Source organism: Orcinus orca, chromosome 9 (genome assembly GCF_937001465.1).
Source record: "Orcinus orca chromosome 9, mOrcOrc1.1, whole genome shotgun sequence".
Classification (NCBI taxonomy): Eukaryota; Metazoa; Chordata; class Mammalia; order Artiodactyla; family Delphinidae; genus Orcinus; species Orcinus orca.
The window spans coordinates 90,841,998-90,859,392 of record NC_064567.1 but is presented as its reverse complement, the minus strand read 5'-3'; the positions used below and the strand labels follow the sequence as shown (position 1 = coordinate 90,859,392).

The following is a 17,395-nucleotide window of genomic DNA, read 5'->3' as shown; positions in this document are numbered from 1 at the left end:
TGCTTGAGATACAAACATGAGGAAGGTGAGGCCCTGGGTTAGCAGCTGGTTTGTGACCCTTTAGCCTCAGAGACACAGGAGGATTTGACTCTTGCCTTAGTTGTTGAGTCCTTGTAGCACTGAGTCAAGGGACCACAGGGGTATGCTGAATGCAGGATGCCAAGAGCCTGCTGAGGACGCACCAGACTCCTGTGCCCCACTGTCTCAACTGTCATCATAGGAATGGGCTTTGGGGAGGTGCAGCTGTGCTGGGAATGGGCTGAGACAGGCAAGGACAAAAGCTGAGGGGACCCCAAGCGAATGGCTTCGCTGAACTGAATTTGTCTGCGTGTTCTCAGCCTCGTCCCTCATACCCAGTGCACACCCTACGTGCAGAGCAAGCCAGAAGTATTCCCAGTCTGTGCCCGAGCCCACAGACTGCCCGCCGTCACCTTGCACGCTGTGTGGTCACCAGCCCTGTGTCTTTCCTAAAGCTAAGCCATCTTGGTGTTGGGTGAAGCTCGGTGAGTTTCCATGCATTCAACTGTCAATCTAAAACTCAGGGCACTACTATTGATCAAGTGGAGTAAGGTTGCAGCCCTGATTCAAAAGTGAAATTTGCAACACCTGAGGGCAGAAGAGCCCAGAGAAGTAGCTTTTTGTGAGCAAATAATAGCCAACAGACTATCTGTGATATGTAAGGCTCACCCCACTCCACAGCCCCCAACGAGGATGCCTGTTCTCTATCCCAAGTCAGGGTTTGAGATTTCTTCAGAAAAAATATTATAAATGATAACTGTCCATATGGTCAAAATAGTACCATTATTAGGATTATATTTCATTTTCTATGAGCTAGCATAAAAATATAAACATAACCTCATTTTACATATTTAGAAATATCGACCCTGCTTATTCTAGAAAATGTTTGAAATGACTTACGAGGGTAAAACCCAAGCACAGACCTTGAGAAGTGGGAGTGAATTGAGAAAGAAAAGGAAGTGTTCACGTTATGCGCTACGGCTCAAACATGGAGCCAACCTCCTAGACTATACATGCAGGGCTCACATCAAAGTGCAAGCCCTTTGGAGGAGTTTGGAGTTGGACTGTCACTGCTTCCTCACTCACGGTTAAGTCCCTGGCGCATCAGAGTCTAAACATTCATGGAAGGAATATAGAAACATTAGCATCAACTATAGAGCATACTCCAGCCATAATATGGGATTCTTGGTCCATACACAGATCCTGCCCCACGATCCTCTCAGGGAGAGTGGCCGCCCACGAAGCCCCTATACCGTGTGCTGTCAGGCCTGGCTATCTTCATCCTCCCCATCTCCTTGTGCTTTCCCAAGTTCAAGGTGTTTAGGCTAGAGAGTCAGGCCTAGCTTTGGCTGATACTCCAGTTGCGTGCAGTGATTGTCCCCTGAAAGCTTTGCACCCATGTGCAGGAGGGGGGGGTTTCCTTCTTGAAACTCAGCCCCCGAATCCACAGAAGCACAGAAGTGGGAGCCTGGCGGCCATGTTTGTGTACATGACCTGGTCACCCTCCTCAGAGGGGGACATCTGACCCAGGGTGGGACAATCAGATGCTCCTGCTCGGACATGTGGAACTGCCACTGAAGGTCTGCTAGTCAGTCTCTTCGTGTGGCTGGTCATGTCGTATGTAAACACAGGAGCCATGGGAGGCTAATTTCCAGCAGGTGAACTGGATAAGAATAAAGAATGAAGCACAGAGAAGCAGCTGCAAGCTGGGATTCCAACAGCTGTTCATTTCCTGGATGCATTTCCTCTCTGAGGCCTGGTGCCTACAGATCCACCTGCAGAGTTATGATAATAAGTTTCCTTTGTTCTAATAACTTTCCTTTTTCTGCTTGGAACTTTTTGTGTGACTCATAACCAGGACTCGTTTCTAATACAGTTGAGGACTCCACTGTTCCATCTAGAGCCCTGGAACAGCCGCCAGCACAGCTGTTCTGGGAGAGGCACCACACAGGCCACTGAAGAACCAAGGGCCGTGGATGCCTGGTCAGTCAACTGCCAGGGAAGGGGGCAGCAGGAAAGGAACTCTGCTAACTTCACTGTTTTCCCGAGGCCAGCTCTGTCCATATACAGAAGTAAAATGAAAATTCTAGACTTGAAACAATCACTACAAAATGTTAACATTGGTTAATCCTGGGGAGTCTGAACACAGGTGTTTGTTATGATGTTCTCTGTACTTTTCTAAGTTTTCAAAATATTTAATTTGAGAAAAAGAGGGCACAGTATGATACTGAGGTTATGTTGACAGTGCCTTAAGTAAAACAGAAAATATTAATTTAATGGGAAACAAAATAGAACTGTATAAGTCATTTTTTTCAAAATCCCATGTGGATATAAATGCTAGTACTGCTACACTGAAAGTTTTGGAAAAGAAGATTTTCATGGCTTGTATGTTTATATGAACGTCTTCATAGTCAAGATGTAGGTTCTCCATCACAACTAGGATAAAGGGCCTGGAGCCCGATAGAGCCAGAAGGTCAAAATGTAGAGATCAGCCAGGGTTGAAATGAATCATCTGCTTGGGATGCTGTGCGGGTAATAACCCGTAGATCTGAAGCAGTGATGGACTTCAACAGAAACTGGATCCTGGGAGGTGAGATCAAAGCCTGGCTCTGAAGTGGAGGAAGCTGTGAGGGCAGGAGTCACCCCAGGGTGCAGTCAGGCAAGGTGAGGGGCTGGAATGGGTGTGAAGGACGAGGCAGGCGGGCCAGCACTGGGTCAACAACAGCCTGCAAACTTCGCCTCCTCACTGGCCAGACACCAAGCAAAGCATTGTTCCTGGAAGGGCCCTGCCGCTGGGTCTCAGGTTCTCCCCGCCCAGTCAAGAGGTCAGCAGGCCAAGCTTTTCATGGCAAACAAATGCAGAGGAGGTGCCCGGCGGGCCACTTGGCCTCTCACCTCATGGGACAAAGGCTTTTTGTGTCTTCTGACAAAATTCTCAGGCTGTGTGGACAATTTCTATTGTTTCCTGAAAAATCCATTTTCCTAAAAATTGAAACTAACTTAGAGAAATAACAACTCTCTGCATACGTGTCTACTGATTTTTTAATTTTAATTGTGGTAAAATACACATCACATAAAATCTACCATCTTAACCATTTTTAAGTGTACAGTTCAGGAGTGTTGAGTATGTTCACATTGTTGTGCAACCAACCTCCACAACTCTTTTCACCTTGCAAAACTGAAACTCTGTACCCATTAAACAGCTCCACATTTCTCCCTCCCCCGGCTCCTGGCCACCACCATTCTACTTTCTGTCTTTATGAACTTGACTACTCTAGGTACTTCGCATAAGTGGCATCACACAGTATTTCTCTTTTTGTGACTGGGCTATTTCACTTAGCATAATGTCCTCAAGGTTCATCCATAGTGTAGCATGTATCAGAATTTCCTTTGTAAGGCTAACTAATATTCCATTGAGTGTATATATCACATTTTGTTTATTCATTCATTCAAGGATGGACACTTGGGTTGTTTCCACCTTTTGGCTATTTTAAATAGTGCTGCTATGAACATAGGTGTGCAAATGTATTAATTTTTAGTGTACTATACACATTTTACAAAAATAAATAATGATTTATATATTTTCTAACCTGCATTTTAAATTCAACAATTTGTCCTTGGTAGTCTCCCAAGTATTTCCATAAAGTACATATCAATGGAATCATTTTTCCCTAATTTATTATGAAAATTTTAAAAATGCAGAAGAGTTGAAGGTCTAATACAATGATCACCTTCGTATCTACCATTTAGATTCAACAATTGTTACATTTTGCCATATTTGCTTTATCTATTTCCTAAGTATCTCTTACAAACAAGACTCTGTACTTCATGTCCCATCACATCAGAAGACAAGTGATGTCCCATTCCGCTATTAATGTTACCAACTTTCATCACCAAGCCACGTGGTTACTCTAGATGTCTCCATCATAAAGGCATTTCCTTTTGCAATTACCAAGTAATCGGTGGGTAATACTTTGTGATGCTGAGAATATCCTGTTACCCCATAACTGTCACCTAATCATTTTAGGTAAAACAATTTCTTGAATCAATTATTTCACTGGAGGTTGATATGATGCTACCAGTGGTACAGCAAATGGTACCTATCCATCTGTCTATCTAGTATCACTCTGCACTCGGGTTTTTATTTATTCAACATATGGCAAATAATTAAAGTCATTATTCCATTTGATGTTCAAATTATCCCAAGTTCAGTCAGTGGGAACTCCTTCCACCTGCTATTTGTGACTTATAACATGATTCCATTAGTCTTTGAGTGATTCCTGGGTTTCTGTGACACAAGTGTCCCAGGCTCATCTTAGACTTTCCTTGCACCATATCTAAAATCAGTCATTCCTCTAAGGAAACCTGGAACTTACTGGGAAACAACTTAGAAACCAACATCTGGGCCCTAGATGTGCTCATTGTCATTGGGATGTCATTGTTTTAAGGACCTTTCAGTGGTCAGAACTTCTTACATTGAAAAAAAAAACCAAAAACATGAATTCATACTGATATTTCCAATCTAAATTTGACATTATAGGTTCTCCCCTATCATTTTTGTTTTTATGTTTACATATATTTTCTCTTCAAATAAAAGTCATGCTTCCCAAAAACATTAGCAAATTTACTTATTTGCTTTATCCTACAATAGCTTTGAAATAATACTTTTAAAAGTGTTATCAAAAAAAAAAGTGTTATCAAAAAATACAACTGCCCGGTGAAGTTTAAGATTTTATTGCAGTTCTTTTTGTCCTTAGAATACAACTCAATACTGCATTAAAAATTCACTTGGATTAACCCTGTTCCCTGGGCGGCTATGTTTCCAGATTGATATATCATTAGGTTCATTTGTTTGTTCTCAATTCGGGGACTTCACACTCTTCCCCTTTGATTTAATTATATTATTTAAATATGTAAAGTTTTTCATCTTTCAGAACTCAGAACAATATAAAAAAACACATTCAGGGAAGTCTCACTCAAAATTAGAAAAAAAAATTTTAAAAACTTGTTTAGGAATTCCCTGGCTGTCCAGTGGTTAGGGCTCTGCACTTCCACTGCAGGGGGCACGGGTTCGATCCCTGCTTGTGGAGCTAAGATCCCACATGCCATGTGGCACAGCCAAAAAATAAAAAAAAAAATTTAAAAAGAGAAGTCTCACTCCCATCCCAATCCCTGCCCCATCCCTCATTCTCCCAATGGATAGCACCTTTCATTGGCTTCCATGTTATTTTCCTTCATTTCTTTTGACCAAACTAAGCAAACACATGTGTGCACTCTTATTTCTCTCTCTTCTTTCCAGAAAGGGTAGAATTCTGTATACACTTTTCTACACCTTGCTTTTTCCTGTCTCTATTAATACACAGAGGTCGTCATTATTCTTTTCTATGGCCATATAATAGTTTATTGTGTGTAAGTACCATTGGTTATTTAGTCAGTCTCCTGCTAATGAACATTGGCTTGTTTCCATTCTTATTATATTGCCCAAAACAAAACACTGAATAACCTTGTGCTATTTTGGAGTTATATATTTAGGATAAATTACTGATATGAAACTACTAGGGCAAAGGGTATTTTGTTAATATTATCAGATTTCTTTTCAAAGAGTTGTGCAGTTTTGCACTTCTATCAGTAATATATGAGAGCACCTGTTTCCTTTATAGTCTTGCTAACAGATCATGTTGTCAAACTTGGATTTGTGCCCATCTGATAAGTAAGAAATGTTATCTGTCAGGATTTTTTTTTAAGAACTTTTTCCTTTTTTGGTAAGCGTAATGAACATACAATGGACTGCATAAATCTAAAGTGTAGAGCTTGAGAAATTTTACAAAGTGAAGAATTAGGAAGCCCTCACCGATATCCAGTTATGGCACACCAGAAGCCTTCCCCAGCCCCTCCCAGCCACTTCCCTTCCACAAGGGATAGTGCAGGTTTTTTGTCTGTTTTTTTTTTTTTTACATCTTTCTTGGAGTATAATTGCTTTACAATGGTGTGTTAGTTTCTGCTTAATAACAAAGTGTATCAGCTATACGTATACATATATCCCCATAAATCCTCCCTCTTGCGTCTCCCTCCCACCCTCCCTATCCCAACCCTCTAGGTGGTCACAAAGCTCCGAGCTGATCTCCCTGTGCTATGCGTCTGCTTCCCACTAGCTATCTATTTTATATTTGATAGTGTATATAAGTACATGCCACTCTCTCACGTCGTCCCAGCTTACCCTTCCCACTCCCCATGTCCTCAAATCCATTCTCTACGTCTGCATCTTTATTCCTGTCCTGCCCCTAGGTTCATCAGAACCATTTTTTTTTAGATTCCATATATATGTGTTAGCATACGGTATTTGTTTTTCGCATTCTGACTTACTTCACTCTGTATGACAGACTCTAGGTCCATCCACCTCATTATGAATAACTCAATTTCATTCCTTTTTATGGCTGAGTAATATTCAATTGTATATATGTGCCACATCTTCTTTATCCATTCATCTGTCAATGGACACTTAGGTTGCTTCCATGTCCTGGCTATTGTAAATAGAGCTGCAATGAATATTGTCGTACATGACTCTTTTTGAATTATGGTTTTCTCAGGGTATATGACCAGTAGTGGGATTGCTGGATGGGATGGTAGTTATTTTCTTAAGGAACCTCCATACTGTTCTCCATAGTGGCTGTATCAATTTACATTCCCACCAACAGTGCAAGAGGGTTCCCTTTTCTCCACACCCTCTCCAGCATTTATTGTTTGTAGAATTTTTGAGGACAGCCATTCTGACTGGTGTGAGGTGATACCTCACTGTAGTTTTGATTTGCATTTCTCTAGTGTTTAGTGATGTTGAGCATCCTTTCATGTCTTTGTTGGCAATCTGTATGTCTTCTTTGGAGAAATGTCAATTTAGGTCTTCTGCCCATTTTTGGATTGGGTTGTTTGTTTATTTGATATTGAGCTGCATGAGCTGCTTGTACATTTTGGAGATTAATCCTTCGTCAGTTGCTTCATTTGCAAATATTTTCTCCCATTCTGAGGGGTGTCTTTTCGTCTTGTTTATGGTTTCCTTTGCTGTGAAAAAGCTTTTAAGTTTCATTAGGTCCCATGTGTTTATTTTTATTTCCATTACTCTAGGAGGTGAATCAGAAAAGATCTTGCTGTGATTTATGTCAAAGAGTGTTCTGCCTATGTTTTCCTCTAAGAGTTTTCTAGTGTCTGGCCTTACACTTAGGTCTTTAATCCATTTTGAGTTTATTTTTGTGTATGGTGTTAGGGAGTGTTCTAATTTCTTTCTTTTACATGTAGCTGTCCAGTTTTCCCAGCACCACTTTTGAAGATGCTCTTTTTTTCCCATTGTATATACTTGACTCCTTTATCAAAAATAAGGTGACCATATGTGTCCGGGTTTCTCTCTGGGCTTTCTATCCTGTTCCATTGATCTATATTTCTGTTTTTGTGCCAGCACCATACTGTCCTGATTACTGTAGCTTTGTAGTATAGTCTGAAGTCCAGGAGCCTGAATCCTCCAGCTCCGTTTTTCTTTCTCAAGATTGCTTTGGCTATTCGGGGTCTTTTGTGTTTCCTTACAAATTGTGAAATTTCTTGTTCTAGTTCTGTGAAAAATGCCACTGGTAGTTTGACAGGGATAGCATTGAATCTGTAGATTGCTTTGGGTAGTATAGTCATTTTCACAATGTTGATTCTTCCAATCCAAGAACGTGGTATATCTCTCCATCTGTTTGTGTCGTCTTTAATTTCTTTCATCAGTGGTTTATAGTTTTCTGCATACAGGTCTTTTGTCTCCTTAGTAGGTTTATTCCTAGGTATTTTATTCTTTTTTGTTGCAGTGGTAAATAGGAGTGTTTCCTTAATTTCTCTTTCAGATTTTTCATCACTAGTGTATAGGAATGCAAGAGATTTCTGTGCATTAATTTTGTATCCTGCTACTTTACCAAATTCATTGATTAGCTCTAGTAGTTTTCTGGTAGCATCTTTAGGATTCTCTATGTATAGTATCATGTCATCTGCAAACAGTGACAGCTTTACTTCTTCTTTTCCAATTTGGATTCCTTTTATTTCTTTTTCTTCTCTGATCGCTGTGGCTAAAACTTCCAAAACTATGTTGAATAATAGTGGTGAGAGTGGACAACCTGTCTTGTTCCTGATCTTAGAGGAAATGGTTTCAGTTTTTCACCATTGAGAATGATGTTGCCTGTGGGTTTGTCATATATGGCCTTTATTATGTTGAGGTATGTTCCCTCTATGCCTACTTCCTGGAGGGTTTTTATCATAAATGGGTGTTGATTTTTGTCAAAAGCTTTTTCTGCATCTTTTGAGATTATCATATGGTTTTTCTCCTTTAATTTGTTAATATGGTGTATCACATTGATTGATTTGTGCATATTGAAGAATCTTTGCACTCCTGGGATAAACCCCACTTGATCATGGTGTATGATCCTTTTAATGTGTTGTTGGATTCTGTTTGCTAGTATTTTGTTGAGGATTTTTGCATCTATGTTCATCAGTGATATTGGCCTGTAGTTTTCTTTCTTTGTGACGTCGTTGTCTGGTTTTATCAGGGTGATTGCCCCCTCTGCTATATTTTGGAAGAGTTTGAGAAGGATAGGTGTTATCTCTTCTCTAAATGTTTAATAGAATTCGCCTGTTAAGCCATCTGGTCCTGGGCTTTTGTTTGTTGGAAGATTTTTAATCACAGCCTCAATTTCAGTGCTTGTAATTGGTCTGCTTATATTTTCTATTTCTTCCTTGTTCAGTCTCGGAAGGTTATGCTTTTCTAAGAAATTGTGCATTTCTTCCAGGTTGTCCATTTTATTGGCATAGAGTTGCTTGTAGTAATCTCTCCTGATCCTTTGTATTTCTGCAGTGTCAGTTGTTACTTCTCGTTTTTCATTTCCAATTCTATTGATTTGAGTCTTCTCCCTTTTATTCTTGATGAGTCTGGCTAATGGTTTATCAATTTTGTTTATCTTCTCAAAGAAAATGCTGTTAGTTTTATTGTTCTTTGCTATTGTTTCCTTCATTTCTTTTTCATTTATTTCTGATCTGATCTTTATGATTTCTTTCCTTCTGCTAACTTTGGGTTTTTTTTTAATTCTTCTTTCTCTAATTGCTTTAGGTGTAAGGTTAGGTTGTTTATTTGAGATATTTCTTGTTTCTTGAGGTAGGATTGTATTGCTCTAAACTTCCCTCTTAGAACTGCTTTTGCTGCATCCCATAGGTTTGGGTTGTCGTGTTTTCATTGTCATTTGTTTCTAGGTATTTTTTGATTTCCTCTTTGATTTCTTCAGTGATCTCTTGGTTATTTAGTAGTGTATTTTTTAGCTTCCATGTGTTAGTATTTTTTACAGATTTTTTCCTGTAATTGATATCTAGTCTCATAGTGTTGTGGTCGGAAAAGATACTTGATACGATTTCAATTTTCTTAAATTTGCCAAGGCTTGATATGTGACCCAAGATATGATCTATCCTGCAGAATGTTCCATGAGCACTTGAGAAGAAAGTGTATTCTGTTGTTTTTGGATGGAATGTCCTATAAATATCAATTAAGTCCATCTTGTTTAATGTATCATTTAAGGCTTGTGTTTCCTTATTTATTTTCATTTTGGCTGATCTATCCATTGGTGAAAGTGGGGTGTTAAAGTCCTCTACTATGATTGTGTTACTGTCGATTTCCCCTTTTATGGCTGTTAGCTTTGCCTTATGTATTGAGGTGCTCCTATGTTGGGTGCATAAACATTTACAACTGTTATATCTTCTTCTTGGATTGATCCCTTGATCATTATGTAGTGTCCTTCTTTGTCTCTTGTAATAGTTTTTACTTTAAAGTCTATTTTGTCTGATATGAGAATTGCTACTCCAGCTTTCCTTTGATTTCCATTTGCATGCATTATCTTTTTCCATCCCCTCACTTTCAGTCTGTATGTGTCTCTAGGTCTGAAGTGGGTCTCTTGTAGACAGCGTATATACGGGTCTTGTTTTTGTATCCATTCAGCCAGACTATGTCTTTTGGTTGGAGCATTTAATCCATTTACGTTTAACGTAATTATCGGTATGCATGTTCCTATTACCATTTTCTTAATTGTTTTGGGTTTGTTATTGTAGGTCTTCTTCTCTTGTGTTTCCTGCCTAGAGAAGTTCCTTTAGCATTTGTTGTAAAACTGGTTTGGTGTGCTGAATTCTCTTAACTTTTGCTTTTCTGTAAAGGTTTTAACTTCTCCATCGAATCTGTATGAGATCCTTGATGGGTAGAGTAATCTTGGTTGTAGGTTTTTCCCTTTCACCACTTTAAATATGTCTTGTCACTCCCTTCTGGCTTGCAGGGTTTCTGCTGAAAGATCAGCTGTTAACCTTATGGGGATTCCCTTGTATGTTATTTGTTGTTTTTCCCTTGCTGCTTTTAATATTTTTTCTTTGTATTTAATTTTTGATAGTTTGATTAATATGTGTCTTGGCATGTTTCTCCTTGGATTTATCCTGTATGGGACTCTCTGTGTTTCCTGGATTGATTGACTATTTCCTTTCCCATATTATGGAAGATTTCAAGTATAATCTCTTCAAATATGTTCTCAGTCCCTTTCTTTTTCTCTTCTTCTTCTGGGATCCCTATAATTCCAATGTTGGTGCGTTTAATGTTGTCCCAGAGGTCTCTAAGACTGTCCTCAATTCTTTTCATTCTTTTTTTTTTATTATTATTCTGCTCTGCAGTAGTTATTTCCACTATTTTATCTTCCAGGTCACTTATCCGTTCTTCTGCCTCAGTTATTCTGCTATTGATTCCTTCTAAAGAATTTTTAATTTCATTTATTGTGTTGTTCATCATTGTTTGTTTGCTCTTTAGTTCTTCTAGGTCCTTCTTAAATGTTTCTTGTATTTTCTGCATCTATTTCCAAGATTTTGTGTCATTTTTACTATCATTACTCTGAATTCTTTTTCAGGTAGGCTGCCTATTTCCTCTTCATTTGTTTGGTCTGGTGGGTTTTTACCTTGCTCCTTCACCTGCGGCATATTTCTCTGTTTTCTCATTTTGCTTAACTTACTGTGTTTGAGTTCTCCTTTTCACAGGCTGCAGGTTCGTAGTTCCTGTTGTTTTTATTGTCTTCCCCCAGTGGCTACTGTTGATGCAGTGGGTTGTGTAGGCTTCCTGGTGGAGGAGACTAGTGCCTGTGTTCTGGTGGACGAGGCTGGATCTTGTCTTTCTGGTGGGCAGGACCACATCTGGTGGTGTGTTTTAGGGTGTCTGTGACCTTATTATGATTTTAGGCAGCCTCTCTGCTAATGGGTGGGATCACATTCTTGTCTGCTAGTTGTTTGACCTAGGGTGTCTAGCAGTGTAGCTTGCTGGTCATTGAATGGAGCTGGGTCTTAGCATTGAGATGGAGATCTCTGGGAGATTTTCGCCATTTGATATTATGTGGAGCCACGAGGTCTCGGGTGGACCAGTGTCCTGAACTCGGCTCTTGCACCTCAGAGGCACAGGCCTGACACCCAGCCGGTAGCACCAAAACCCTGTGAGCCACACGGCCCAAGTCTACAGTTGTTCCCAAAGTCCAGTGCCTCAATTTGGGGATGATTTGCTGTCTATTCAGGCATTCCACAGATGCAGGGTACATCAAGTTGACTGTGGAGATTTAATCTGCTACTTCTGATGCTTTTGGGAAGTGTGAGGTCTTCTGCCAGCGTTCAGTAGGTGTTCTGCAGGAGTTGTTCCACATGTAGATGTGTTTCTGATGTATTTGTGGGGAGGAAGGTGATCTCCACGTCTTACTCCTTGGCCATCTTGAAGGTCTCCTTCAGTGTCTTTTTCATTTCAGCTCCTTTCTTTTTCATTCCCGTTCCTTTCAGCTCCTTCAATAGTGTAGTTTTAATTTGCCTTCACTCATTATAGTCGGTTGAACATCTTTCCATATGTTTAATTACCATATACTTTCTAAATTTTCAATAGCTAGTGATTTAACCTTTTGTGTCTGATATAAGTTGCAGATATTTTTTCTCTGCCATTTGTCTGTTGACATTATTTACATTTTTTTCTACAATGCAAAAGATAGTACTTTTTTTTTTTTTTTTTTTGCAGTATGCGGGCCTCTCACTGTTGTGGCCTCTCCCGTTGCGGAGCACAGGCTCCGGACACGCAGGCTCAGCGGCCATGGCTCACGGTCCCAGCCACTCCGCGGCATGTGGGATCTTCCCGGACCGGGGCACAAACCCATGTCCCCTGCATCGGCAGGCGGACTCTCAACCACTGCGCCACCAGGGAAGCCCAAGATTGTACATTTTTGATATCAAATTCCTTTTATTGCTCTTGCATTGTGTCATATTTAGAAAACCTTTCCCTATTTTCAGGTTATAAAAAAATTCACCCATGATTTCTATTATCTCTGTATGGTTTTATTTTGTTAACATTTAGATCTTTATCTCATTTGGAATTTATCCTTGTGTATGGTGTAAAGTATGGGTACAATTTTATCTTTTCCCAATTGTTCTAACATCATCCATTTAAAAGTCTATCTTTTTCCCAGTTATCTGAGATGCCACCCTTATCATATACCAACTGCAGATCTATGTCAGTCTGCTTCAGGACTCTACTTTATTCCATTGGGTTGTCTATCTATTCATGCACCTGTGTCACACTGCTTTAATTACAGAGACCTAATAGTGTGTTGTTTCATAATCTCGTAGAATTTGCCAGACCTCCTATTGTGTCCTCCTTTTCCAGGATTTTCCTAGATATTTGGGTTTTTTAATTTTTCCATATGAAATTTAGAATTAACTTATTTAGCTCCAACAAAAACCACCCTTTTGGCATTCGGAGGGGGAAGAATGGATATCTGTATGATGTTGTCATCCTATTCCCCTGCAAAAAAAAAAAAGTCTTTACATTTTTTCAAATCTCATTTTGTGTTTTTGTATCTTTCAGGAGTGTTTGAAAGTGTTCCTGTACAGATTTTGCAGATTTCCTTTGAGTTTATTCCTAAGTGGTTTGTCTTTTGTTGTTTTTGATGTTGCTGTTTTAAATGAGATCTTCCATTGTTATTTTCTAGCAGACTATTGTTTGTATATATTAAAGCTATTGACTTTTCAGGCTAATTTTATATACAGATACCTTACTGAACTCTCTTAGTTTGAATCAGTTTCAATTAGTTTTATTTTTTAGGACTTTTATGTTTTCCAGGTATACTGCACCCATATCACTGGTAGAGATAGTTTTTATCTCTTCTTTTCTAATTCTCGTGTCTTTAAATATTTTATCTCTATGATTATATTGGCCAGTAAATCCAACACAATATTAAATAAAGTGGAGAAAATGGCCATCTTTGCCTTCTTCCTGAGTTTAGTGGGAAAGGGGCTATGTTTTCAATATTAAGCAGATTAAGAACGCTACAGATTTCATCATATTAAGGAAGCATCAATCAGTTCTTTTGAATGCTTTGTATCAAGAATGTTTATTGAATTTTATCATCTGCCTTTCACAGATGTTTACAGATTCCCTAAAATTGAATCATCCTTACATTCCTGGAATAAACCTCATTTGATCATAATGTATTCTTTTTTTTTAATGTGCTATTGGGTTCGGTCTGCTATTTGGGAATTTTTAATCAGTGATTGCATCAATTTTCATAAATGACATTGCTTTACAATAATTTAACAGATGCGTAGTTCTCTTGTACACATATACCATAATTTGCTTCAGTAGTTCCCTACTCATGACCACTTAGATTATTTCCACAGTTCGTTAGTATTAACAATGCTAAATGCAAATTGGAGATAAGCCCTTTTGCCTTTCTGTTTCTATATCCCTATTTAAAATTTATAGCCTGGGATTGCTGGATCAAGGGAAATTCCCATTTTATATTTTATGAGGTACTACTGTTTCCCAAAAAGGAACAGTGGAGGTTTTAACTGGATGTAGAGCTTCATTATTTTCTTCCCATTAGAAAAGGTACCAGAAGTTTACCCTACTGTGAGAAAACAGGAGATATCCTTTCTGTCTAATTTTCCTACCTCAGGATATGGTTTACAAACAGCATGAAAAGCACTGTAAAGTAGCTTTGGTCAAGGAATTAAGGCTCCCTGTCTACCACTGGTGAGCTGTATGATCATAATTTTAATCTCCATGTTTCCCATATATAAAGAGAAATTAAAATTTTGATCTCACAGCATTATTATGAAGATGATTTGAGATAATGGATGTGAAATTGTTATGTAAATGAAAGGATATATAGAGTTTTGTAGGGAAGTCTGATTACAGTTGTGTTTACTATAATCAGTTAATGTTTAACAAGTAAACTGCTCATTTAACTTGTACACATTAAGAGGTGGTCTGCTATGTAACAAAGAAGGGTTAATTCATTCAGATGAGATGGAGAGATGAAGAAGAGAACACTCCTGAGGGCATAACAGATCCCTTTGTGGAAGACCTAGCAGGCATTCTCACCCATTCTCCCTGACCTGCTTCTCACTATAGAAGCTAAGAAAGTATACTCATGTACTCGTTTTCTTAGCCTTCCTACAAGCTAGGAGTATTACTGGTTCTGGCCTTGGAGACCTAAAGGGAAGTCTATGGGGAGAGGGAATCCTCTGGAAACTTCTTTTCTCACAAAGAAAGAAGAGGAGAGTCTCTGTTGCACTCCACTTCCTTCATTTTCTGTCTCTGAACGTAGTTGGGTGAGAACTTAATGCTTGGAGTGGAGGCAGCCATCTTGAAGCCATGAGGCAACAAGTCAGCATGCCCTCTTGCAACTATGGGCCAACATTCCAAGAATGGCAGAGTGGATGCATGGAGAAGAACCAACCAGGGGCCCTGGTGAAACTGTTGAGTCAAACCTACAGACACGTATCACCAGAATTCTGAGGTAAACAAAAAATTCCTTATAATTTAAGCCTCTGACAGTGAAATTTTCTGCAGCCAAAAGCACCTTACATGAAATAAGTAAAAACCAATACTTTACAGGTATTACCTATTGGATTCCTTATAACAAGTCTGTGAAAGCCTTCCCTTCCAGAATGAGCAGGGCCCAAGGATTTGGTTAATCCTAGAATGCAAAATACCAGATCCTGGCCTGGGCATAAATGAACCCAAATAGCTACTGCCTTCACAGCCAAGGAGCAACTGTTTTTCTGTCCTGAATTGGGTTAGTCAGGAAAAAAAAAGTCTAAGGCAGAAGTTACAGACTGACAAATTCAGCTGGCTGACATGTTATTAGCTTTTTTCTTTTTTTAAAAAACAGATGAGAAAATATAAGGCTCAGAGCATAATTTAGTAGTAAATAATGGTGCCAGAATCAAACCCAAGATGTGATCTCCAACCAGACTCATTCTAATTCACTGATACCACATTCTTTGCCTCCTTTCACAGGGGAAAGGAGTGATTCTTACCATCCATGTAGGAGTACTTGGCCATCCAAGATATACTAAATTACAGAGAAGGGAGTGGACAAATATTATATTGTGATTACAAAAGTACTTTGGCTTTTATGGAAGAAACTGGACAAATTTTGGATTTGTTTAATATGCAATATAATAGATTAGTAATGCATGCTGGCTTTCTGACTCTCCACAGGAAGAATTGAGCTGTGGCCACTTGACATTCTGGTGTATACCAAGATCGAGTTACACCCTACAGTAATCATGAGACATAAAAGAAAAACACTATTTCAAAATTGTTGTGTTAGACACCAACTCATCATGCAGGCTGATGCCAACCACATATAACAAAAGGAAAATTAAATTACTTGAGAATGCAGCCCTAGGAAAAGTAAAGTCAAAGAATAATTACGTGTGCCATTTAAGAGGCTGTAAGGTGATGGGCCTCCGCTGCTTGGATTCTAGTTCAAAAGAAAAAAAGGGTGCTCAAGAAATTGAAGAGTTTTATGTTTCAAAAATGTATCTGGATGAATATTGGCAAAGTGTAGGCATATAGTCTTTCATCTGATGGAAGATAATTAAAAAACCTTCTCATGAGGCAATAGTTCAAGCTGGCTTTTTTTTCACCACCACTAAAAGAAACAGCCTCTTTAGTACTGAGATACCCATGTTGCCATGGTACACAGTGACTTCTAGAACTTTGTATCAGGGGTATTAAGGAGGTTGGGAGGGTATAAGGATAGTCAGGTTCATACAGTCAGCACTATGCTTTTCAGCAGAAAAATATCAGGTCTCACCATGTTGAACTATAAACACACACAGACCTTTCCAGCTAACAGTTAACAGAACAAAAATATAAATCTTATTTTTCACTTTCACTGTGATTTGGGATGATACTGAATTTAAGAACAAAAGGAATAATGTGTGGCTACAAGAATAGCTTTCCAATGAAAAACATGATTATCAAAATAGAAAATGTAGTGAAGGCAGCGTGGAGCAGACTGGATATGGGGAAAAAAACCCAAAAACCAAAAAACAGAAGCAGTGAATGAAAAGGTATTATTTCAGAACTCAAGTAAAAACACATAAAAAGTGATGAAAAGGCTAATGAAATGATAAGAAATGTGGGGGGCAGGTGTAAGAGAACCAGTACATGTTAAGTAGAGAGATATTCTACAAGGAACAAAGAGAGAAGACAGAGTATCAAGCCTCCAGAAATTTCCCTAGAGCTGGGCATTAACCAGGAGACGTTAATAAAGTTCAAAGATTAATATATTCACACTACTATATATAAAATAGATAAACGAAAAGACCTATTGTATAGCACAGGGAACTATATAGAATATTTTATAATAACGTATAATGGAAAAGAATCTGAAAAAGAATATATGTTTATGTATGTGTGTATTTTATTTATATATATATATAACTGAGTATGTATAACTGAGCCACTTTGCTGTATACCCGAAATCATTGTAAATCAACTATACTTCCATAAAAAAATTTTTTTCTCTTTTAAATGTTCAAGGATAATGAAAACAACCTACAGAGATTTGGGCAGAAAAAAAAATTGTTAAAACTAAACCAAAATTACTTTGGTATCAGACTTCTCTTACAGAGGTCTAAATGCCATAAAAAATTTAAGCAAAAATACTATTATTACCCAATGAATTGTATACACCCCCAAATTATCATTATGTAAAAAAAATAAGTGAAATTTCTCCGACATTCACAATTTCTGAAATTACACCACCACAGCAGTACCCTGTCTGAAGAAAATGAATTGAGTATATTCTCTAGCTGACCGAAACATGAATCAAAATCAAGGAGTCAGGTGAATGTGAATATAAATATAAAAGAAATTGCAGTGAATAATAAAAGGAGTAAAATAATTTATGTTTCTCTTTTAACAGAGGCCTTGTAGCAAAGCTACTTAGCAGTTTGTACAAACACACACTAAAAATTCCTCTGTGTTTTAACAAGTGAAGGAGTTGACCTTTTAAAGGCTTGA

At 38.5% G+C, this 17,395-nt stretch overlaps 1 protein-coding gene and 1 long non-coding RNA gene across 3 annotated transcripts in view; one reads left to right on the top strand and one right to left on the bottom strand.

Moving 5' to 3' along the window:
- Positions 1-17,395, bottom strand: part of EPDR1 (ependymin related 1) — a 34,458-nt gene that overhangs the window by 3,307 nt on the left and 13,756 nt on the right. The window lies entirely within an intron of this gene.
- The window catches only part of LOC117203556 (uncharacterized), a 218,141-nt gene that overhangs the window by 192,754 nt on the left and 7,992 nt on the right, over positions 1-17,395 (top strand). The window lies entirely within an intron of this gene.